Source organism: Corvus cornix, chromosome 2 (genome assembly GCF_000738735.6).
Source record: "Corvus cornix cornix isolate S_Up_H32 chromosome 2, ASM73873v5, whole genome shotgun sequence".
Lineage (NCBI taxonomy): Eukaryota > Metazoa > Chordata > Aves > Passeriformes > Corvidae > Corvus > Corvus cornix.
In genome coordinates this window covers 130,939,597-130,962,398 of record NC_046333.1, presented here as the reverse complement: position 1 = coordinate 130,962,398, position 22,802 = coordinate 130,939,597, and the positions used below count along the sequence as shown (strand labels likewise).

General features: G+C 42.5%; 1 long non-coding RNA gene across 1 annotated transcript in view; it reads right to left on the bottom strand.

The window, feature by feature from the left end:
- Positions 1-274: 274 nt before the first annotated feature.
- Positions 275-22,802, bottom strand: part of LOC109145300 — a 54,138-nt gene continuing 31,610 nt past the window's right edge. The window contains exons 4-5 of the long non-coding RNA XR_002046614.2: positions 9,211-9,293; positions 275-3,474 (exon numbers count right to left, since the gene is read on the bottom strand). This is a non-coding gene — a long non-coding RNA (uncharacterized LOC109145300). The remainder of the gene's footprint in view (positions 3,475-9,210; positions 9,294-22,802) is intronic.

Genomic DNA, 22,802 nt, shown 5'->3' with positions numbered 1-22,802 from the left:
GACCTCATCAATGTCTATCAGTCTCTGAAGGGAGGGTGTCAAGAGGATGGAGGAGGCTCTTCTCAGGGCCAAGCAATAGGACAAGAGGCAATGGGCAGAAACTGATGCACAGGAAGCTCCACCTGAACATGAGGAAAAACTTACTTTACTTGTGCAGGTGGAGCACTGGAACAGGTTTCCCAGAGAGATTGTGGACTCTCCCTCACTGGAAATATTCAAGAACAGTCTGGACACAACTCTGTGCCATGTGCTCTGGGATGACCCTGCTTGAACAGGGAGGTTGGACTAGATGACCCACTGTGGTCTGCTCCAACCTGACCCATTCTGTGATTCTGTGAGTCTGTGAATTTGTGAATCTGTGATTCTCTCTCAAGTACATTCAGGTAGGTATATAAGCTTCTATACCAATTACCATACACAGCTAAAAGGATTAACAGCTTCTGCCTTATTGTCTCTTCCATCGAATTTCCCTCTGACTGTTTTCTAAGTATAGTGTCTCATATCATACCAAGTCAAATACTGTTATAATCACTCCACCTCCACTGCCAGTGGTGACTCTGGTACCAGCAGGTTGCACATTTAGCACTATTACAGTTAGTGATGGGTGAGCTCCCAGGCAGCAGCAATAAACCCCTGAGACTTTTCCCTGCCTCCCAAGGAATGCAGCAGGGTCACGGCTTGAGTGGCCTCAGATATTACAGAGACGGGCACCCTGGAAAGGCTTATCAATAAATAAAGCCATGACTTTTGGTGCTTAATTAAACTCGAGGGACAAAATCCTCCCTCCACTAACAAGCAAGGAAGAGGGATAACTGCTCTATTTGTGAATGCAGGAAAAATGCCATACTTATAAAGAGGTCTATGGAATTCACACCTAGTGAATTTTTCCAGTGTTTTTGAGCCCCTGTGCTGGTTCTTTAATGCACGATGCAGTTCTTGCAAAAGCAAACAGATTTTTGGAGCAGATGCCAGGGGATGGATAGGCAGTAGGACACAAGGACTCTAGACTGTGTTTGCTGCCCAAATGCTTGCCCCTGTACTCCCAGTAGTCAAGTAACTTTGTGAATTACTTTAACCTTTGCTTCTCAGAAAATGCACTTTACTTTGATCTTTGAACCATGATCAATAGAAGGTGCAGAATGGCAGGGAAGAATTTTTCGGCTCAGGGGGAAACAATGTAGTTCAAAATGCTCAAATAGCCTTAAAAAGCTCCCAGTAGAATGTGTCCGGAAATTGCAGACCAGTTATTTGCTTCTTCCTGATGGTTTAAAATAGTATCACAAATTCAGTTCCCTGTCTTCATTCTGTGGGATAAGAACAAGACCTGTATATGACAAGGACATTTCCTTCTAGTAGCAGAATTTGCTTGAACCCAAACTGAACTTGATCCCCACTCCTACAGCTACAATAAAGTGGATGCAGGTGCCATATGACTATACTGTCTATCACATTATTCCAGAAGTTCCTACACACGAATAAAGAACATTAACAAACAGCTACACCAGCTGAGCAGCTTCCAAGATGAGTTGGTCTACCACAGGAAAAATGTACTTTTGCAGCAGAAATAGCAGCATTTCACAGTCACTCAGGGAGGTTGTTTCCAAGAATAAGAGCCACAGGCATGTGTACAAATTAACTGGTAATAAACATTCTGACTTTGGTTACAGTCACTGGGCCAAATTCTGTTTGACACTATATCTGAACCATCTTCAGAGTGGTTTGCTGCGATCCTGAAAACTATTGCCTAGATCCACAGGTGGATTAAACTGATGCAGTTCATTTTATTCTGTCAAACGCATACTGTAGTAGTGGGTTACATAACTAGTTAATTTATTTGTCTCCATTAAAACACCAGACCGGCCATATTCCTTGCTTAACCATGCTGCAAAGCCCTCAGGTTTGCATGCAGTGAAGGTCACTCAAAGACGCTACAGCTCCTTTTCTGTTTGTCACTCTGAGGCTGAGTCCAGTGCTCATCATCTCACCCCTGCCCAGCAGCCAGAGGAGCTCAGATATGCTGTTACAGCCCAGGAAGAGAAGACAGCACTGGGTGGTGTCCTCTGAGTACACATTTACAAACATTATCACATTTACAAACAATTAGTTCTTGTAGTGCCATGCTGACAGTCAAGACCTTGCTGCAGGTGTTTGGACATCTGCTGCCTGCATCATTGCTCCCTATCTAATCCTCCAGGCAGGTATGGAGGAAAGAAAGAGCTCCAGTACTTACTGCAAATCAAGCAACAGAGAGGTGAAAGGAAATATTTTGGCTTCAGTTGGATCCTTGTGATGGACAGCAGAACACACTGAAGGATCAAGAATGTAAATTGCATCCATGATCCAAATGAACACACTTGCTCTCTTTTTCTGTAACCTGCTGGCAGGCACTCCTCTCAAACATCTGCCTTATGGCCATCTTGCTAGTAAATACAAACTCAAACACATCTGTAGCACTTGTATATGCACAAGCCAGACCCATCAATGAGGCTCATGCCATGCCAGTTCTCAAAGTGTTGACATGGTGCGAGAAGGACCCAGCAGCAAAGGGGACAAGAAAAGCAGTGGAACCAAGAGCTGCTGTGTAGGGGATGGGATGGGTGGCACAGAACCATGTTCTGCTCTGTTTCTCTCCTCACTAAAATGCTGGTGGCATGACAGATGTTGCAGCTAAGGCCAGTATTAAAGCAGTTACAAAATTGTCCTCACAGCCTGCTATTGACTTTTCAGCTTCTACACAATAAACACAATGCCAAGGTTTACTAGATGAGTATCTCATCACAATTGCCAGCTTTATCAGCCCACGTCTTTAAAGGGATAAGAAATTTTAGCATCTGCTGACCTAAAATACCTGCTGAAGTTTAAGGTGACATTTTTCCCTTCTGTTTGCCCAGACTGTAAGCAGGCACAGCACAGCTGTGCCGAGCACAGCTCAGCCAAGTGGCATTATCTCTGCTCCTTACCAGGGTGGTGTCCACATCTTATGCCACACTAAACCATAACAGGGTACATTTTGTGTTGGCAAAGCAGGTATTTGAGAGATTTTGTATCAATGTATTCTATTTGCATACTTTTAGGTACAATTAGGGAATGATGGTAAAAAATTATTAGCAATGTTTTTGTGGAAAGCCAAACAATTCACAACAGCTGAAAAGTGGTTAGAATACGTCAGGATATGTTTTTTATTCATAGTCCAGAGGGGGAGCAAAGCAATTATCTTTCCTGTACTGCAATCAGACTTACATTTTAATTTAGATCATATGTAATAACCACATACCTTCACCTCACAAAATTAGTGTTAAACTAGTAATCTGCCGTTGTAGAACTGGATGCCACCAGAATATTCTATCAGTATTTGGTTTTTTCAGTCCATAGTGGAAGGCAGCTCTCTCCATTCTGACCTGGTGTAAACAATAGTTCACCTTCACAGCAAAGTTGACCCAGATGACTGCCAGCAGTCCCTTCCAGAAAACAGTTCTGTAATTCAGAAATGAACAACAGATAACCCTTGTGTGTCTTCTGATTAATTCCTTTATGTTGTTGTTTAATTGCTTATAGTTGCTTATAAATTGACAAAATATTTTCTTAAAGTCAGTGCAAACACATGGCCATTTCTAGCAATGTATTACAACTTTTCAGAGCTATCTGAAGGCTATCTTTGATACCACAAATATTAAATGAATCATATTAAAATGCCATTATAAATATTTTTAAAATATTGATTCACAAGAAGATTCAGTGGAGTGATACACATCATCCTATTCTTCCCAAATCAAATGTTTTGAGCTTCAATAACAGATGCCCCTATCTCTATCAGCCTTCATTTTAAAATGCCTTAAACCTGTGAATTTCTAGCACTGTAATCCTTATTGCCTCTTTTTTTTTATTGTTGTTGTTCTATATGAAACCTGGTTTTAAAGTGTTGTCTTTTTCAGATCATGAAGTATGCGAGAATAGCCCTCCACCACAGGACAGTAGTCCTTGCTGCATTCAGTTCATTCTAGTGTGCTAATAATATGGCAACTTATTCCATTGAGAATAATGGGCAGCTCACTCAAATCATTATTCCTACAAGAACTGTCCATGGGAGCTTGTCTGCAAGCAGCAGATTCAGAAAGATACTGCATAGATCTGTAAGTAAGATGTTCAGTATCCCAGCCTGCTGCTGAGAAGGAGATGCATACTTTAATTTTTTTTTTATCCAACCAATCATCATATCATCTCACTGCTTTGTGCTTCAGGAAATCAAGTTCCCTGTTTCACAAGGTCCTGGAAGACATTTTTCTCAGATCAGCCTGACAAGATCATCCCCATGTCAGAGTAAAATGTGATTACAGATGAAGCATGAGTTCCCAGCATAACATTTTCCACTCTCTTTCCTCATGGTGTAGTTCTTTCAAACACGCTCTCATGGCCATGAAAGGTATCTTTGTCAATGAGATAGGAGCTACTAAGCTCTTCTGACAATTAGACTTTCCAGTCCTCAAAAGCATTGTCTCATTTTGGATATCTCTACACCGTCTCTGTTTCTGTTTTTTATGCAGGGTCTGAGACGACGCTTCACTAAAACACTGTACAGCTTGTGACTGCTGAGCCCCTGGAAAGTGAGTACACAAGCAAGCCATAAGCATTAAATATTACACCCATAATGTAGTATTAGTTGATCATGAAGCTGAAGGTGAATCTCTGAGGGTTCTTACACTTCCTTTCAGGTGAGACTGTTCTACTAACTGGTTTCATTAGACAGCTTTAAGCTATATGCAGTTTTGTGCTGTTACGTTTAAAAACTTCACACATTATTTGGTTTAAAAAGTAATGCCTACTCTACTGTTTCCTGCTTAGCCCTTTTTCCTCTTGTCTTTACTGTCTTTATCTTCTATGTAGAAATAAACACAGAATTTTTCTTTCTGTGACCTATGGCTGCAGCAAAAAAAGTCACTACATCCTGGCTGAGGCCAAAGACTCCTCTGCCAGCCATCTTTCCTTGTAGAAGTCAACATGTCAGAAAGTTTGAAGGTGGAGCCAAATAGAAAAGGTCTGGTTTGGCTGGCATAACTAGAAAGCATGCCAAGTCATTGAGGTGACTCTACACATATAGAAAAATAAACACATAAAATGATATATAGGGTCACTTTGAACACTGCAAAAGCATGCCAAAATATTGTCACTGTCTTGGCTCTGCTGTTTTAATGGGTTTTGCAGCCCAGCCAAAACAAGGCTCTCCATTAGCAGCTTCATTCACTTGCTCTTCTCTTCGCAGGCAGAGCAACAGAGCCATTCAAACCCCAAGTGCTCAGCATAGAAAACTCCTTGTTTGGAATGAACAGGGGTTCTGTTTTGAATCCCTCTGCTTACACTTTCTGGTTTTCTCATTTTTAAGATAGCAATGAACCTCCTGATCCCTGGAAGACTCAGAAAGGGGTGCAGTTAGGAATATCTCTGAGGTCAGCTGTGTCCTAGCACTTTCCTTTCAGTATCTCTGTAAGACAGTCTCTTCCTGTGAGAAATCTTCACTCCAGTTACTTATTCCTACTGGTTTAACGTCCCATGGGGACATTTGAATTTGCTTTCCCTGCTTCCCTGACAATACCACCTTTCCTCCTCTGCTTTTCAAGGAAGGTACATGCTGGGCACAGTGACATTTTCCTTCTCAGTGAGGCCACCAGGTACCAGAATGATATGAGATAACATGAGAGTGACACAATACATGGTGCAATGTAGCAATAGAGACACATCACTTTGTTCCCACCAGACTAATCTGATGAATATTCTGCCAGGTGACTTCTACAAATGCAGTCAGTGAGCAACACATTCACTCACAGGAACAACCCCTGGCCAGGGAAAAGCAGCTGCCTCATGCCTTACCCAGGATGTTCAGCAAAGCTGAACAAAGATGGTTATATGTCCCCATTTGCTGTCCAAAGAAGACTTTTACAAATTTTGCTGTAGTGTATTGAGCTCTGACAAGCTGGAAAACCAGAAAAATATCTCAGCTTCTGACTGTGTGCAAATTTCCCCGGCCCATGCTACACCAGTGAACTCCTGCTGTATAAAACACAGGGACAGGAATGTCTCTTCAGGTTTAAAGCTTCACAGATATTCGTTTAGCAGGAAGAAAAGCCACAGTAATTCCCAATGGACATCCTAATTCTCTTGCATGGTGTTTCTAAATGCACATCTGGTATTCAAGAGCTGTGTTTCTGTGTTAAATGCCTGTGGTTGAGTACACCTGTGTCCTTTTTTGGATGGTAAAGAGCATGGTATTGGTATGTGGAGAACACTTACTATGTTTTTTAATGACAACCTCAGCAAAAGACATGTAATTTTTCACTCATTTCTGTTCAAGCTATCATTCCAGTCCAGTCTTAGTATTTTTCTTGCTGTATCATCTTTCTTGCTTGTATCTGGACTCTAGGAGCAGAAGAGTTTGCCATCTGACTTCTTTCCTAGCATAAAGTTTTCAGGAATTAATTCCTTTTTCATATTGAGTTGAACTCTTGAGCTCTTGAACTTTTGAGTTGGCTTTTAGAAGAACATCCAGTCTTAACAAAAACATTATCAGGATTTTCGAGGGTGGAGGTTCCATCAACACCTTTGAGAAATTTCTTTCAGTAGAAAATTATCCTCACTACTAAAGTTCAAGAATGTTTACTTTTGCTTTTAAATATTTGGCTGTTTTTCTTACTATTTCAGTCATCATACCTCTGTAGTACTTGTAATTTTATGTGCATATGCTTGAGGAAGGATTCAGCTCATTTGGCTGTATCCATCTAGGAGCTGGACTTCTAGCCCAGAATGTCTCTACAGTCATCCTAGTGGAGGACCAGTGTCTCCAAAGTTCAACCCATCCCACCTCCTCTACAGACCCATCTTAATAGGAGAATGACTGCTTTCCACATTTATCTCCATGATCTGCCTAATAAGGCTAAGTACTTAGATCTGAACTAAAAGAACAAAACTACATGACCAAATTTTACATTGCCCTAATTTCATTAGCAAAAAATTAAGACAGAGAAAATCAAGTTATAGAAGTATTGCCATTGAATGAGGCTGCCCTTCTTTAGCAGTCATTGACTCACTCTTGTTTCCGCAGTTCTAGCATCTGCCCAAAACACATGTGAAGCTGTCTAGTCTTTATTAGCCACATTTAACAAGACATTATCTTCTGCTTCTTTTGAATGATGGCACAATAGTATTAGGGTACTTTTTTCAGTCTTCTTGACCATCACCTAATATTTCAGAGTAGAGAAACATTAGCTATTGAACTAGACTGCTTTTTTGAAACCCTGGTTTGCAAGCTGCCCATAGCTTTAGTTTTAAGATCATATGCTTTGTTTCCAAAAATGTGCAGTGTTTAGCAACTGCATCTGAACATTCTATTCAGCATCTGTTCGGACTGAACAGATATGATCTATCTCCATTAACTGGCTTTTCCTCAGCTGCAGAAGAGTAACGTGTATTGACCATCATAGCCAGATCAGTACTCAAACGTGCACTGTATTCACTATAAAGGCAGTTGAAGGACAAATTGCACACCTGAACCATGGGCAAAGCTTGGTAACGGGGAATTGGATCTGTGACCACACACATGAAAAATGGTGGCAAATCCCAATCTGAAGCACTCTTCCAAAAGTCTAACTTCCAGTTCTTAATCAGGTCTGACATTTTTACACATAATCAGTTATTTGCAGCATTTAAAAGGCAAACAGTTCTCCACTCTGTTCTGAGCATCATCTTGGAAAACGACTTCCACAGCTTAAAAAAATTGCAATAATCAAAAGTCCAGTGAATTTCCTGCTTCACCACAAGCTCCAGCCACACCACAGGCTTGAGGGCAGTAAAATCGGGGCAGTTTGGATCCGAGCATTATTTTGCATTAACAGCCCAAGGCTAGAGAAATGGCTCTCGAGTTTGGCTCAGGGCTGGAAACAAAGGGAGCGGAAATTTCCCGGTGGGTGACCCAGGCCCCAGCGCCGCCCGGGCCGAGATGCTGCGGCAGCCGCGTCGGCTCCGGCTGCGCTCACGCCGCGCACACGGCGGGGGACACCTAGCGGGGCCTGGGGCTGCTGCCAGCCCGGCCAAGGCTCGGCACGGCACGGCACGGCACGGCACGGCTCGGCACGGCACGGCTCGGCACGGCTCGGCACTGCGGCACGGCACGACACGGCACGGCACGCCTCGGCTCGGCTCGCCTCGGCACGGCTCGGCTCGCCTCGGCTCGGCACGGCACGGCACTGCGGCACGGCACGGCACGGCACGGCTCGGCACTGCGGCGCGGCACGGCACGGCACGGCACGGCACGGCACGGCACGGCTCGCCTCGCCTCGGCTCGGCTCGGCACGGCGGCACGGCACGGCACGGCACGGCACGGCACGGCACGGCTCGCCTCGGCTCGCCTCGGCTCGGCTCGGCTCGGCACGGCACGGCACGGCACGGCACGGCACGGCTCGGCTCGCCTCGGCACGGCACGGCACGGCTCGGCTCGGCACGGCACGGCACGGCACGGCACGGCACGGCACGGCTCGGCTCGGCTCGGCTCGGCACGGCACGGCTCGGCTGTGCGAGCCCGCAGAGCACGAGAGCCCCGCTGGAACCTGCCTATGCATCCTCGGAGCAGCTGCTGCTGTTTTAAAGCCGTGATTAGTTAATGTGGAAGAATGCCGCTGAAAACCGCAGTGACTTCCACAGGTGGCTGCCTGCATTCCCTATGAGCCAAGATTCCCACCTTAAATATAGGGCTGCCCACTGGGAAATCAGACAAAGCCTGTGTCCTCAACATCCCTGACAAGCAGGGAAGGCTTTGGACAGCACCTGCCAGGAAAGCAGGATGGCATCCTTTACCAGCACTGTGGTGTGCAGGAGAGGAAAGCAGACTTCAAAATCAAGGAATCTTCCATCTCTTCCCACTTGTCCCCACTGAGATGTGGCCTCCAACTCCATGCAAGGTGGTGCTTTCTCTCTAATTCCTAATATTTCCTACTATGGGGTGCATTTCCTGTTGCCTATGAGATGTTATTCATCACAGTATCAAGCACAACTTAATTTTCTGCAGCAAGGCTGCTTTTTTTTTTTTTTTTATGGTATGTCCTTCAGCAATAACAGTTCATCTTTTAATACAATATTAATTACTTGTTTTGTTATTACAGTACAGCACCAGTTGCTCTCTTGTCATAGCAAAAGTTCTTTTATTTCTTCATCCCTGCAAACCCTTACCTGGTTCCCAATTCCCATAGTTTCTGAGCACTCTTTTCACCTTCTCTTTTTTCAATCTTGCAATGCAATGAATCTCTTTCTTCCTGTATCCAGAAGAAAAGCATATGACTCAGAGATGATACCTGAAGTTGTGGGCCAACAGTACAGATTTTACATTTCCAGATGAATGACAGACCCTGCAAACACAGGTGATAAGCAAAATTCTAAACCTCCTAAATAGTTTCTAGCAAAAATACAGGAAATTTAAGAGAAATTAAATATATGGGGTTTAAAGAGCAATGCCAGTACCTAAAGTGCTGCTCAGTTTATAGTTTTCAGGCCACAGTTTCTAAATAAAGCTTTAAACAGCTTGGCTGCACAGTCCTTAAAGTATCACAGTGTGTTACTGCAAGCAGATTTCCTTTCATGACAGAGAAAGAGAACAAAATATGAAGAAATATTTTTTCCTAAGAGGTTAGAAAAAATTATATGCTCTGGGTTCCAACTTCTCTGTGTGTCTAAAAACTCAACATCCAACCCTACAACCAACACAGTGATGGTCACCCTCTAAGGACAACTTGTCCTAAAACAAATGCCCATGATATCTTGAATGAATCAACCTGGGAACAGCCATTTCTCTTCACTGAGGCCAAGCAACTAGATTCAACACCTGACTTCAAGATGTCAATCAATAGGTGGTAAGAGTGCATTCTGGAGCCTAAGAAGCCATTACACTGAGAGAATATTTCTGTGAGGGATTTCACAGAAAGCTTTTTTATTCTCCCCAGTAAAGGACATGGAGAACCCAACCCTTCTCCTAAGACCTGGAAGATCAATAGAGGGAGCTCCCTACACACTCTCCGTCCCAGACAGGAGACTGCTACTGTTTACCTACCCTTGGCTGCCAGGTCTCCTCAGACCAGCTTCTATAAGTTATTGCATATGCATAGAGGACTGGTGGAATAAAGGGCTTTAAGAGAAAACAAACTATCCCTCCACTTTTCCTGCAAGCCAGAGGAAGAATATGGAAAGAATATGCAGTGAACTCTGGAAACTGAGCTCACTGACCTCAGTAACAGCACTTCAGATCACCAAAGCTCTTCTAGGCTCTGCAGCAGGGTAGAGCGTGCTGACTAGACTTCAGCTCCCTTCAGGACCTCGAAGCATCAGGAAACTCACTGGAGTCTACCTGCATTGTGGTATATGTGTTTGGAACATTTGGACAATGGGCGCACTTTTGGCAGGCTATCGGAAGCCATCACACTGCTAGTGGTACCTGGTGTCACTTGTCTGATACACCTTCAAACACTGTGATAGAAACATGCAAAGCTTGTGAAAATCGACAGAGGGCTTGAGAAGTATCTTCACTGATAGCTTGTGAACGGAAAGAAGTGATTTTCATGAAGATCTGCTAAGGTTGCCTGGCTGCCAGAACAGGGAATTACACAAAAGATAGACCTGAAATCCTTCTTGACAGGGTGAAGTTTGTTCACTGAAAGACAGGGAAGGGATTTCCCACACGGAAGATAGCACAAGCAAGGGCTGCTTGGAATAGGTTACTACTTCCCTTGATTCTAACAGTGAGTTCCTAACTGGTAGTTACAAAGCAAAACAAACAAACAAAAATAAACCAACCAACTAAAAACACCAAAACACAAAACAAAAACAAAAACAAAAAACCCAACATAAAAGCAAACAACCAAGAAAAAAAAAACCCAACCAAACAACAAAAAACCAACCAACCAAAAAAACCCCTACAAGAATAAATTATTCTGAGTCCTTAGAAGGCAGCAGGATGGGATATGAACACCTGGGGTCTTCCAGGGCCTTCAAAAGAAAGGAGCTTACAGTGGGGGACTGATATTTGTTAGGTCAGAAGGTAGTGTTGGAGATACCAGGCATGCTTTGGAAGACATAAATCCTCAGCACTCATCTACAGAGCAATACAGGGTAATTAAGACAAGCAGATGTCATGGACTCTTCATTCAGCCAAAGTGTGGTGGAGGGGCTTCCTCTCCTTTAAACACCAACAAAATCATCTGTCATTCATAACAAAAATGTCTTTGAGAGGAAATTATCATTAAGACAAAATTCAGTAGATTTGTCTCACCTTGTCATGTAAGAATTCTGGAGTTTTGGAAAGAAAAACTAAACCCCTGAACTGCAAAATGCAGTTTGCCCCTCTGCATCAGTATGTGCCAGACTGCATGACGCAGGAGACTCAACAGAGTCGGCATGAAGTGATTTTGTTCCCTTTTTGTGAGGCTGGGGACAGACCAGTTTCACACAGCCTCTGCTGAAGACATAGATATGAGAACCCTGACAAAAGTCAATCTGTCCTGTTAATCTCCCAATCCTACAGAGTTTCATTTTTCAAATAATTACACAGCAGAAGCATTCTCAGGAATACTGGTTGGTCTGTTAGGGCTTCCTTCACCACCTCCCTTCACCATATAAGTTATATGGAGAACTATTACAGCTTCCTTTCTGTGGGAGAACAAGGTTTGAGAAGTTTAACAGCATGTCCTAAATCTTTAACTCATGACCTCTCTTGCTTGTTTGATTCTTATTCCAAGTTGAAAGTACTTGACAGCTATTCTGATCTCAGGCTACTGATAATGTGCCTGCAGCTGAAATGTCACCCATTTTAAGGGGGTTGGGTGTAGATATCACAAGCAAAACAATCACTTCTCTCTTTGACTTGATCTCTGGGGCATCCAACCCAGATTGAGCATTATCTGAAGTATTCAGCAAGGGCTTTCACAGATGTGCAGCTCCTTTTGAAGAACTGTCTCAAGCATCTTTTTAAGCCTTGACTATAAAATAAACTTCAAATCTGTTACAGCTTGAACAAAAAGCAAAGCCGGCAGCCATTCTTTCCTCTGAAGACTTCTGTTTATTGTAGAGAGTTTTAACCATGTTTTAATTTCAGAATTTTTAAAATACTTATTTTCTGAGAAATAAACTTAGATGGCTTAACTGTAAATTAAACCTGAGTTGCCTGACTGCTACCCAGGCATCTACCAAGAAGGCCGACTGTCTTACAAGTTCAGCTGCATCTTCCTGGCTGCCCTATAACCAGGACAAGCTCTGTTTGTGTTTCTCTTAAAATATATATATTTGCTGGCACAGGGACCAGCAAGCCAGAGCTTGCACTGCTGGACTTTCTGCTCCCAAGGAGTCTCACATGGCTGCTGTCCAGCGTGGTTACATCCGCACAGGTACAGCACAGGAAAACACGTCGGTCAGTGTAGAAAAACTGCTGCAGCTGTACTGAGCAACAGAACTGAGGCGGGCAGTAAGATACTGTGCAGTAAGTTATATACTGGAAAGACAAAAGAATACAAAATGAAATCAGCCAGTAAATCTGTGGGAGTGGCTGAAGAGGGAGTGGTGTGGGAGGGATGAGTGACAGGAGAGCACGTGTGTAAACACCACACTGGATTTCCAGGTACATCTGCATCCTAAGGCATTCCCCCTCACCAGAGACAAACACAATAGCACATTCTTAGTTTTAAAGACTTTTTTTGGACAAAAAATAGATGTGGTAGATGAACAGTATAAATTTCAGCAGCACGGAAAGTAGCCAGGTGAGTCAGCAAAAACTGTGCTACTTGTTTAAAATAACAGATCATTACATGTCACTCAGAGCATGGCAAATGGAAAGGATTTGAGTGCATTCTCACCTGATCCAGACCTGGCAGAAGTTTTAACCATCACTGATGAGACTTAGTTGGACATAATAAGCATGCAAATGATAACCCGGAGTACAATAAGTCAGCAACAGCTTTGTGTGTAATAATGATTAATGGGTACTTACACTAACGCTAGCACACATCCATAAGCTCTGTGAATTACTAACTAGCAGAGGAAAAGATGTAGCCCTCATAAATCCACATGGCACACTGCAAATTGGCTGCTCCAATGAAGAAAGCTCAGTGTGAACCACTACAGAAGAAAGGGGCACATGACTAAATTTCAGCAGAAGCCTCTGCCTCCACAGCAGGTATCAAAACTTACTGATGCAAGGGAAGTGTTTTGAATAAGCATAGATGCAGCAGGAAACACATGATGTGGTGTGGTACACAGCATTGTGGATGCTTCTCTTGTATCAGGAGGGCAGTCACAGGCTACAGAAAAGAAGTTGGACCATTATCTACAGTGTCTAAACCATCCCAATCACTTTATCTGCAATGTCTAGAGCCATCTGAAGAACCAAATTCCTAAACTGCCTGTAGAACCAAGTTTGCATATAACAGATTTGTTTTGGTCTTAGGTAGCTCATTTAAGTGATCCTGCACTACACCTTTTTCCAGTGATCTGAAACATAACAAAGGTGTTATTCTCTCTTTGATGCTTTTATGTCCAGTGGCAAATAAACATCCTCGGTGGCAAACCCCAGCCAGGTCAGAAACAATGGGAGAGATAAAGCTATCAAGATACCATATCTTACACACAGTACTGAGTGTTTATGTAACAGCTTGATAAGAAAGGCAATATACAGTGAACTGCAAGAGGTCTCTGAAGACCTGAACTCTCAGTGCTGGTGCGAAGAAGCCAGAAAGATGTTGAGATGGCTCCAATCTTTATATCTGTGCCTACAAGAGCAGGGACTTCCTGAGAATGTGCCACAACAGGTACAGCAATCCAGGAGTTGCTAGAGCAGGGGGAACCATGTATGTCTTTGTCACTAATCAAGTGAAAATCAAGTTCCAGACAGAAGAAATTAAAAAAAAAAAAAAAAAGGCAACTAAACCAAGTTTATTTTCTTTTAACAACAGAAATTTTTCAAGCCAGGAGACCAGACAGACACATTCACCATCAGTGCTGTCATCTAGACACGGGCCTGGTGTTCAGTGGGGCAATGTGCCAGGAATCACATTCCTGGCAGCAGGAAACAGCAGGTGCCTTGGACCCGTGGGTGGCTGCAACCTGCAGTGATGGGACTGGTGATACTTTTAGGTGTGCAAGATGTAGGTGAGAGAAACTGAGGTTGTGGTTAATGCTGTGGGATCCAAGAGATGTGTTCAGCTCTCAGCATCGCCCCTCTCTTCCTTGCGTGTTGCAATCTTTTTCCTATTCAGCCGCCTCGCCTATTTAGTCTATGCATGGAATTGCCATTTGGAGTCCCATGCCCAGAACTATTTCACTGTTGCCTAGGGCCTGTAATAACAGAAAATAATCATCATAATCTTAGAAACCAGAATTTTAAACACAAATGGATTTCCAGAGATGCTTTGGTCAGTTTTTTACTTTCTCTGTGTGTGCAGCTCCCTCAGTGTCAGCACCAATTCTAAATTTGCCCTGGTTGGTAGAGGACAAAACCTTGTATATAAAAAAAGGGGGTTTCCCCATAACACTCCATTTTTGTATAAGTGAAATGTAAAAGACTTTAAAAAACATTGGAGGGGGAAAAAAATGAAAGAAGAACTTAGTCATCAGGATATGAAAAAACTGCTTTTTCTAGACATCCTGGTTGACTTCCAAGCTGCATCTGACAGCTAGAGAAGCACAGTCCATCATGGATGTTTTTCCATTTCCAATCCTTTCCCTGAAGCCCTTCATTCTGTAAAACATTCCCTCTCAGTGTCCCCCACACTTCATCCTACTCATGACTGGCTTAAGTGATGTATCTGAACGATCTGAGCTGTGTAAAACACAGCTTTGTACAAGCCTGACACCGGTGACGGATAGAGGGACTCAACGCTTTTTTTCCTGCAGATGTGGTGATTTGGGAAATGCGTAGATGCTGAATATGTGCCACTAGATCCATTCATCTTTGCAAAGAGTACTGAGTATGCTCACATGTGCACGTGGTCATACAGAAACATGCACAAACGGAAAAATATCAGGAAAAATGGTAGATCTTTCCATTAACCTGATCTTTCAGCTATACCTTACCAAGTGGAGAGGAGTGGATACCCTACAGCTTGGAGTGGGGGATTTATTTTCTTTTTAAAAACAATGGACATATTTTTTATTTATTCATACTGTATGTTCTAGTTTTAGCAATAGCCTGTATCACGTCAGACTTTATTGAAGACCTCCCACTTATGTTAAGAATTGCTATACTCCATCAAGTCACAACCTGCTTAGTCTAATATCTTGCTTTTAAGACTTGCCAAGATGTTTCAAAGGAAATTCATGAAAATCCCAGTGGTAATCAAATTATGGAATGATCTGTTTCTAAGATGCCACCTTTTTAGCTGTTGGCTTATGTCCTTATTATTCCTGCTCTCCACTTTCAGTATTTATGTCAATAATCAAGGTCAGCTCCTCACTCATTATCTAAGAGAGCATTGCTCACTGATTTCACATGAGATGCATAATTTCAAATGAAGATGTTTTCCTCTCCTTATTGTGCCCATCATTCCTGTGGTATCAAAGCATTTGCTCTTGAAACTGGAGGATTTTTAGGTTGGTTGGGTTTGGACACTGCTAGTTTACCAAAGGACTTTACAGATCTTTCTGCTGGGCTCATTTATTAATTATTAAAGTTCATTTTAAATGCACCATAATTCCTGTAAGTGGTTCATGTACCCTTCCCAAGAGTTGCCATGCATGCCACCCAGTGAGCAGTGTAACCCTGCTCACATCCAAGAACTCCCCTCACTGTTCACCTCTTTCTGCAGGATCCCCAGTGATGATATTCTACAGCATGGATTGCACCTGTTTTTCTTTCAGCCTGTCATTCAACCTGTTTTCTTTCTAAACCTAGTCATTCTTCCTTTCTCTTATGTTTTGTCTTGGTCTGTTTCTAATCATTGACAACACTTTCTTCTTGTTCTGTGATTGCATAGTTTCTTCAACAGCCTCTTTTGAGGGATTTTGTAAGAGACTTTTTGAAAGCTTTGGTGATCTTCTCCTGAGTGGAGGGTGTGACATCATGTTAGAGTTCAACTATTACCTTTTCCCTGTCTCCCTACGAAATCTGTCAAGGTGAGAAGAGTGGAGGGGACTGAACAGCCACTGTATGCATGCTGGCTGGCATAGCCTCCTCCATCTGATGGTGCTTTCCATGGAAATTGTGGCTGCATTAATTTTGGCTGAATTTTGAGGGCTATTTTTGGAGGGTTTAAAAACCTCAAGGGACTTACTTTTATTCATGTAAATGGTCTTGACTTAAATTTATTAAAGATTTATAAACATGCCCACTCTGCTTAACTTCAGTTAGCTTTCACTGAGTATAGAGTGGGATGGCTGGAGCAGAAGCTAGGATCCCTGGTTTGTAGGGATGGCTTCTCTGAACCAAGACAGGCTCAAACAGGCTGAGATGAGATGAGTGGGGGATTGTCAGACAATGATGATGTTTTGGGGCGGTGAATAAAGTCCTTTAGATCTTCCATAATACTTCCCTCCACATTAGGGAAGAGACATAGGTTAGGGGAGGAGTTGGATAAAGGACTGAAGAAGGGAGTTGAGGAGTATTTCCAAGCACACAAATGCTGCAAGCACATTGACTGACTATAATCTGTCAATACTATGTAGAACATAGACTACTGAGCTGCTACTCAGTAACTCTGGGTGGAGGGATTGTCCAGAATTTTAAGTCTTCTTTATTCAGGTGTACTGGGCTATGTGGACACATGAACAGAGAGAGAAGTACCAGTACAGGCTGGGGGCTGACCCACAAGAGAGCAGCTCTGCAGAGAAAGATCTGGGAGTTTTGGTGGATGACAAGCTGACCATGAGCCAGCAGTGTCCTTGCAGCCAGGAGGGCCAATGGTGTCCTGGGGTGCATTGGGAAGAGCATGGCCAGCAGATTGAGGGAGGAGATCCTGCCCCTCTATTCAGCCCTAGTGAAGCACCATCTGGAGAGCTGTGTCCAGTTCTGGGCTCCTCAATACAAGAAAAACAAGGAGCTACTGGAGAGGGGCAGCAGAGGGGCACAAAAATGATGAGGGGTCTGTAGCATCTGTTACAAAAAGAGACTGGGGGAGCTGGGCCTGAGAGGAGAAGACTGAGAGGGGATCTCATCAACACCTATAAATACCTCAAAGGCAGGTGCCGAGAAGATGGTGCCTTTTCACCAGCTCTTTTCAGTGGTGCCCAGTGACAGGACAAGGGGCAATGACCATAAACTAAAATACAAGAAGTTCAACCTCAACATGAGGAATAACTTCTTTACGCGGAGAGTGGCAGAGCACTGGCACAGGCTGCCCAGGGAGGTTGTGGAGTCTCCCTCCTGGGAGACATTCAAAACCCACATGAACATGTTCCTCTGTAATCTGATCTAAGTGACCCTGCCTGGGTGGGAGACTTGGACTGGATGATCTCCAGAGCTCCCTTCCAACCCTAAAAATTCTGTGATTCTGTGAAAGACATAATTTTGGAGAAAACTAAGCTTTGTTGGCTTTTTACGAGCAAGCAACCTGTATGTTGAAATAACAGGCATTTGAGATCATGTCAAACTGTGATTTGATTCTTTAAAGGGTAAATTTGCCACTGTTTGGATGAGAAGAAATCGATTCTAGTAGTTGTGTACTTTTTTTTCCTTTTTCAATTTGGGCCTTCCCAAAAATTAACAAATGGCCTTAGAATTTGAAATATTGTTGTATTTACAGTCTCCAAAACCAGGCACATCTTCTCCAAACCATCCTCTCCTTATCTTATTATGTGGGAATTCACCCACACTTGAAGGTGTTTTTTGTGGAGATCCAGGGACTTCCACCTACTGCTCTGGCTTCTGCCAGCAGGAGCCTCTGGTCATGGGTACTGCTATATTTTTTTCAATATACTCCAGTGTTGGCATGTAGGAACTGATGCTGCCTTAGGGGGCTTGGGAAGCTTTTGAGGAATTAAAACTAAGCATCCTTTGGCCACAGGTGAGAAGGCAGTATGCTGTAATTTTCTAGCTAGACAAAGTGGGATTGCTTGGTTGTTTTCCAAAATGTACATATCTGAGTACAGTATTAATGAGACAGTTAAGAAATGCTAATGACATTGTTTTCCAAGTTAACGTGTGGGTGGAGAGAAAAACATTAGAAAAAAATTAGATCAGTGAAACTGAGGAATTCAACTGTCATTTTACTTCTGTAGGTGACCTTTCTGTAGTAAATCTTAGACATACTGCCAGTGAAATAATTTTTCATCTGTCCTTTGAACAGCAGATTTCTGTCTCCATCCCTATCAATCTGGTACTTTTCATGAATCATAAAATCTTTTGTTTGTTTGTTTGTTTGTTTGTTTTCAACTATACAAGAAAAAGAAATGGTCATTTCAGGAATAACCACTCTGATTTTGTCTCAGAAAAAAGGATAGGCATCTCCTATAATAAATCTTAACTGATATTGTGTTACCAGAACAGATACAGCAGGTCCAATGTGTTCTCCTTTCCATGTAAACAGCATTTTTCTGTGTTGTGGTATTTCCTCACTGCACCACTTGGCTTATTGAGAGAGCAGAACGATTCACTGTAGCTCAGAACCAAACTTTCTTCTGTCAATAGGCACTTGAAGGATTTGCCAGGTAGATAAACTGCAGACTGTACTTTTGCCTGAGGGTATCAGCACATATGCCAGCCTAAGTAACAGCAAACTTCAGGATTAGGGCAGGAAAAAAACTGAATGTAAATACATGGAGGTGCTACAACCCTTTTTTTTTTTTTTTGCCTCTTGACAGCTGATAATTTATACCAACCTTCACTAATTTATTCCTCTTTCAGATTTCCTATTCCCTCCGTCTCACTCCCTTTCTATCCAGCAAATGATGCTATCCACAAAATTTCCAGCATTACAGCAGTAACTCCCACCACAGAGGTGCAGACCTCACCTCTATCGACGGCAGTAATGCAGACCTGAGAAATACTGGTGTGAGGAGTGCAGGAGGTCACTGTGAGAATATAGCTATACCAGCAACTTAAGCACACCTAGGCTTAGATACCTACACTGTTGGTACCGACTGGAATAGCACTCCCTGGCTCATGACACCTTCTGACCAAGTCCAGGATCTGTCTGGGATAATGGTCAAAAGTGTCCATGAAAGCAGGTAACAGCATAGGTAAGCACTGAGCACTTTTGCAGGGCAGTGCCATTTCCTTGGGTACAGGGAGCCACCAGGCACAGAAAAGGGCACTGCGCACCCAAGCAAGGCATGGGTGCAAGGGACTGATATGCAGAAAAATGGGGGATGAAGGCAGATAAAAGAGATGTCAGTATTACTTTATCTTTAGAGATAGTAAATGCTGTGGGGTACATAAGATGATGAAAAGATAAAACTAATAAAATAATTAATTTATTGAAAATTAGCCTCAAATACATGGATGAGGGCAATTAAATGGCTTTAGCTGTCAGATGGTAGTGAGGCTCTGGCATGCACTTCTAGAGAGTGCAAACTGCTTTAAAATGAAGCTGATTCAGTTTGAGAAGGTGATTTTCTAATGTGACTGAGAATGGAAGAGCTGCTGCATTACCTGGGCCTGCAGGTCCAGGAATGGCCCCATCTAAATGCAAGGATATGTGCAGTGGTGTACCTGAGCAAGACCACCTGAAGCACCTTTGCCAAATAAGCTGACAGCCAACTGCTTTGCAGAGACATCCTTTTCTTACAGGCCAGTTTCTGCTGGCTCAGGAGATCAGCAAACAACATCAATCTGATTCCCCTTCTAATGGACTTAAACTATCATGCTTTATTCCCTACATCTATATAAAAGATCAATAAATCTGTGCTTAAGTCCAAATTTTAAAAATGGTAAATTTTTTATGTATGAAGACACTGCTTTGATTTTATTTGATTGGTTCTTAGTTAAAGACCATGGACTGCCTTGCTCTATTGGTATGCAGATGCTATTCCCATGAGTACAACCACGACAAGCTTTAAGCCAGCCAGCTCCATTAAGCCACTCCTTAGTAACTCTAATCCTGGTGTTATATATTCCCTCTGGGGCCAGCAGGCAGAACCTGTTCTTCTCCCAGAAGACCAGTATTTTCTCTCAACTGTTTTCATTTCCATTTTTTAAAGCCCACATGGGAAAAGGTGAGATTAATGTGGCCTAACTCTGTGGCACTCAACCATTTAGCTTTGCTAAAGCTAATGGGAATTGCTTGGGGCTGCAAATGCAGCAGTGCATGAGCAAACCTGATTGTTGGCTGAAAAACAAGTATCCTATGTCTTCTGCATTTACCTGCTCACATAAGTTCTGTCTGGTCTTGAGGCCTTACCTTAAGGTCAGAATTGCACCCAACAAAATTGTAGAAGTGAATTTTTTAAGTATCTAAAAATCTGCATTAGTATAATTCTGCCATTAATGTCACTGATACTTTTCCCACCTGTTAGGCACCTGGATTACCTCTGCTGTGCCATACTGCAAGTTTGTGTGTGTAATGCAGATATAGGACAAGGGAAAAGCATTCTAGAACTTCTAATAACCAACAAAAGAGGACCAAGAGACCTTTGGTGTAACCAAAGCATGCACCAATATTCGAACACGTGCTCAGGATACAGGATTCCCTTTCACAACTTGCTGTTGGATCATCCACTGTCTGGATCCTCAGCAGCCACTTTGCCTTAGCAAAATCTCCATTACTCCTCCAGAAACTAATCATGCCACACAAACAGTAATGTTTTTTAATGACTTGGAAGTTCTCATGTGCTAATAAAAAGACCTGGTAACTTGTTATGACATTCTCTGGAGTGAAGGAAATCTGTGCTTTGCAGTCTCTGATAGATTGCAAACCAAGTAAGAAAATTCAACTTCAGCAATGCAATTTGTTAGTATCTTTTCAGATGAGTGTCTTGAAAACATCCAAATGAGACCTCACTTGACCTAGATTTAGGTAAACAAAGAGCTAATTACTTCAAAAATAGAGTGTCAGTAATCTTGGGAGCATGGCAGTATTTTTGATGAAGCTGTCAAAAACTGGAGAACTCTTTCCAGAAAGTCAAGCCTGAGTGTCTGCTGTGAACAGTGCTGCAGTAAAAACCTGGAGCATCCTCTTGAGAGTGTAGCGAATAGAGTAGATCCACGCTGTATTAAAGCCCCAAATTAGACTTTGCACTGTCTACAAAAATGACTGTGAGTATAGGTGTTGCAGGGGAAACCTGGAGAGGAGGAAGTGCTGCATAAACAGGCAGCAGGAGCATGGATGCCTCAGCATTACCTTTCCAGGCTGATCCAAAACTCATTCCTTGGGTGTACTGCTGTCTTCCAACATCTCCCATCCAGCTACGGAAGGATGTGAACAGGTCTCAGAAAAATAGAGCACAGGGACAACTTCCCAGATGACCAACAAAGTCAGAAAGGGGAGGAAGCAATCGCAGTGTCCTGCAGATTTTTCCTTCAAAACATTGTAAATTTAGTATTAGTCAGCATGAGACACATGTCTTGTGTTTTCTTAACATATTCCAGATAGCTGTAGTGCTCTGTGAACATGCAGTGTAGGATTGTCAAGGCAAATGCTGGGGTTTTGGGATTGAAAACAGGGTAAATTAGTGCCAAATGTGCCTTTCACGTTCTTCATGGCAATGCTACATCTCTGTACCCCCATCTCTGAGCCACGTTCAACTGGCTTATGTTCCTTTGGCACAAGCCATTACTGAGGCCAGACTGAGCATATACAGCACTTCTAGTCGTTTCTAACAGGAGGTTATGCCTTGCAACAACAAAGTAGAGTTATCTTTTAAAATAAATTTACCTTTCAGCAAAGATTCCTGAGAAAGAGGCTTCCTAAAGGTGCCTTACTTGATGCAAATGCTGCACAAAGTTTAATTTCCTCCAAATTTTCTGCAGTGTGTTTGTCTCTGTAATAAAATTCTCCACAGCAGGTGGATGCTTGATCTTGCTGCTTTTAACCAGCAATTTCATTCTGGTTCAAAAAAGTTTGAGCAGCCAGTCAGAAATCTGGATTTCAGAAAATTGGTATTTCCATGCAAAACCCAACCTTGTTGTTTGACCTGCTCCATGTTGCACTTACTGACCATCTGGCCCATTTTTTGTGCAAGAAAAGTTGAACTTGCAATAGGAGAGACTAAACTGTTTCCTTCAAGCACCAGGATCACATACTCCATTTTACAGACAAGGAAATGGAGCACAAAAAAGAAAAAAATAAGTTATCTGTCCCAGTACAAAAAGACAGGCTCAGAAGGAAATTTATTAAACATTTGTTTTGCTTGTTTTTCACAAGGGATTGTTTTATCAGCTTGACACTCATGTAGTAATGATTTCTATAGTCATGATTTCAGGGAGCTGGAAGATGGAAGGATGGAAGATGGAAGATGGTGGTGAAAGATTTGAGGACTTATTTCCTCCAAAAATACAAAGATCCCCTAATTGCTAAAGGCAGGCCTATGATTCTCTTTACTTGCATCTGACTTGCATCCTCATAAATCCCCTGATTAAATCTCAGAATTTTTGCAAAGACATACACAATACTTTCAAGAGGTTCAAATGACCTTTCTCATATCAAATGGAGTTAATTGAGACATGTAATGACAGTATTTTTTCCCAGAAAATTCTGATTTGCCAGAAGTAAAGCATTATACAGGAAAATCTGTATTGAAAGACCTTATTTTTAAGAGCATTTTATAAAGTTTTGAAATTATAAAAATAAAATGCTTTGATGTTCAAAATTCTGTTTCTCCAGCTCAATGCTATCGTATTTAAACATTTAGCCAAA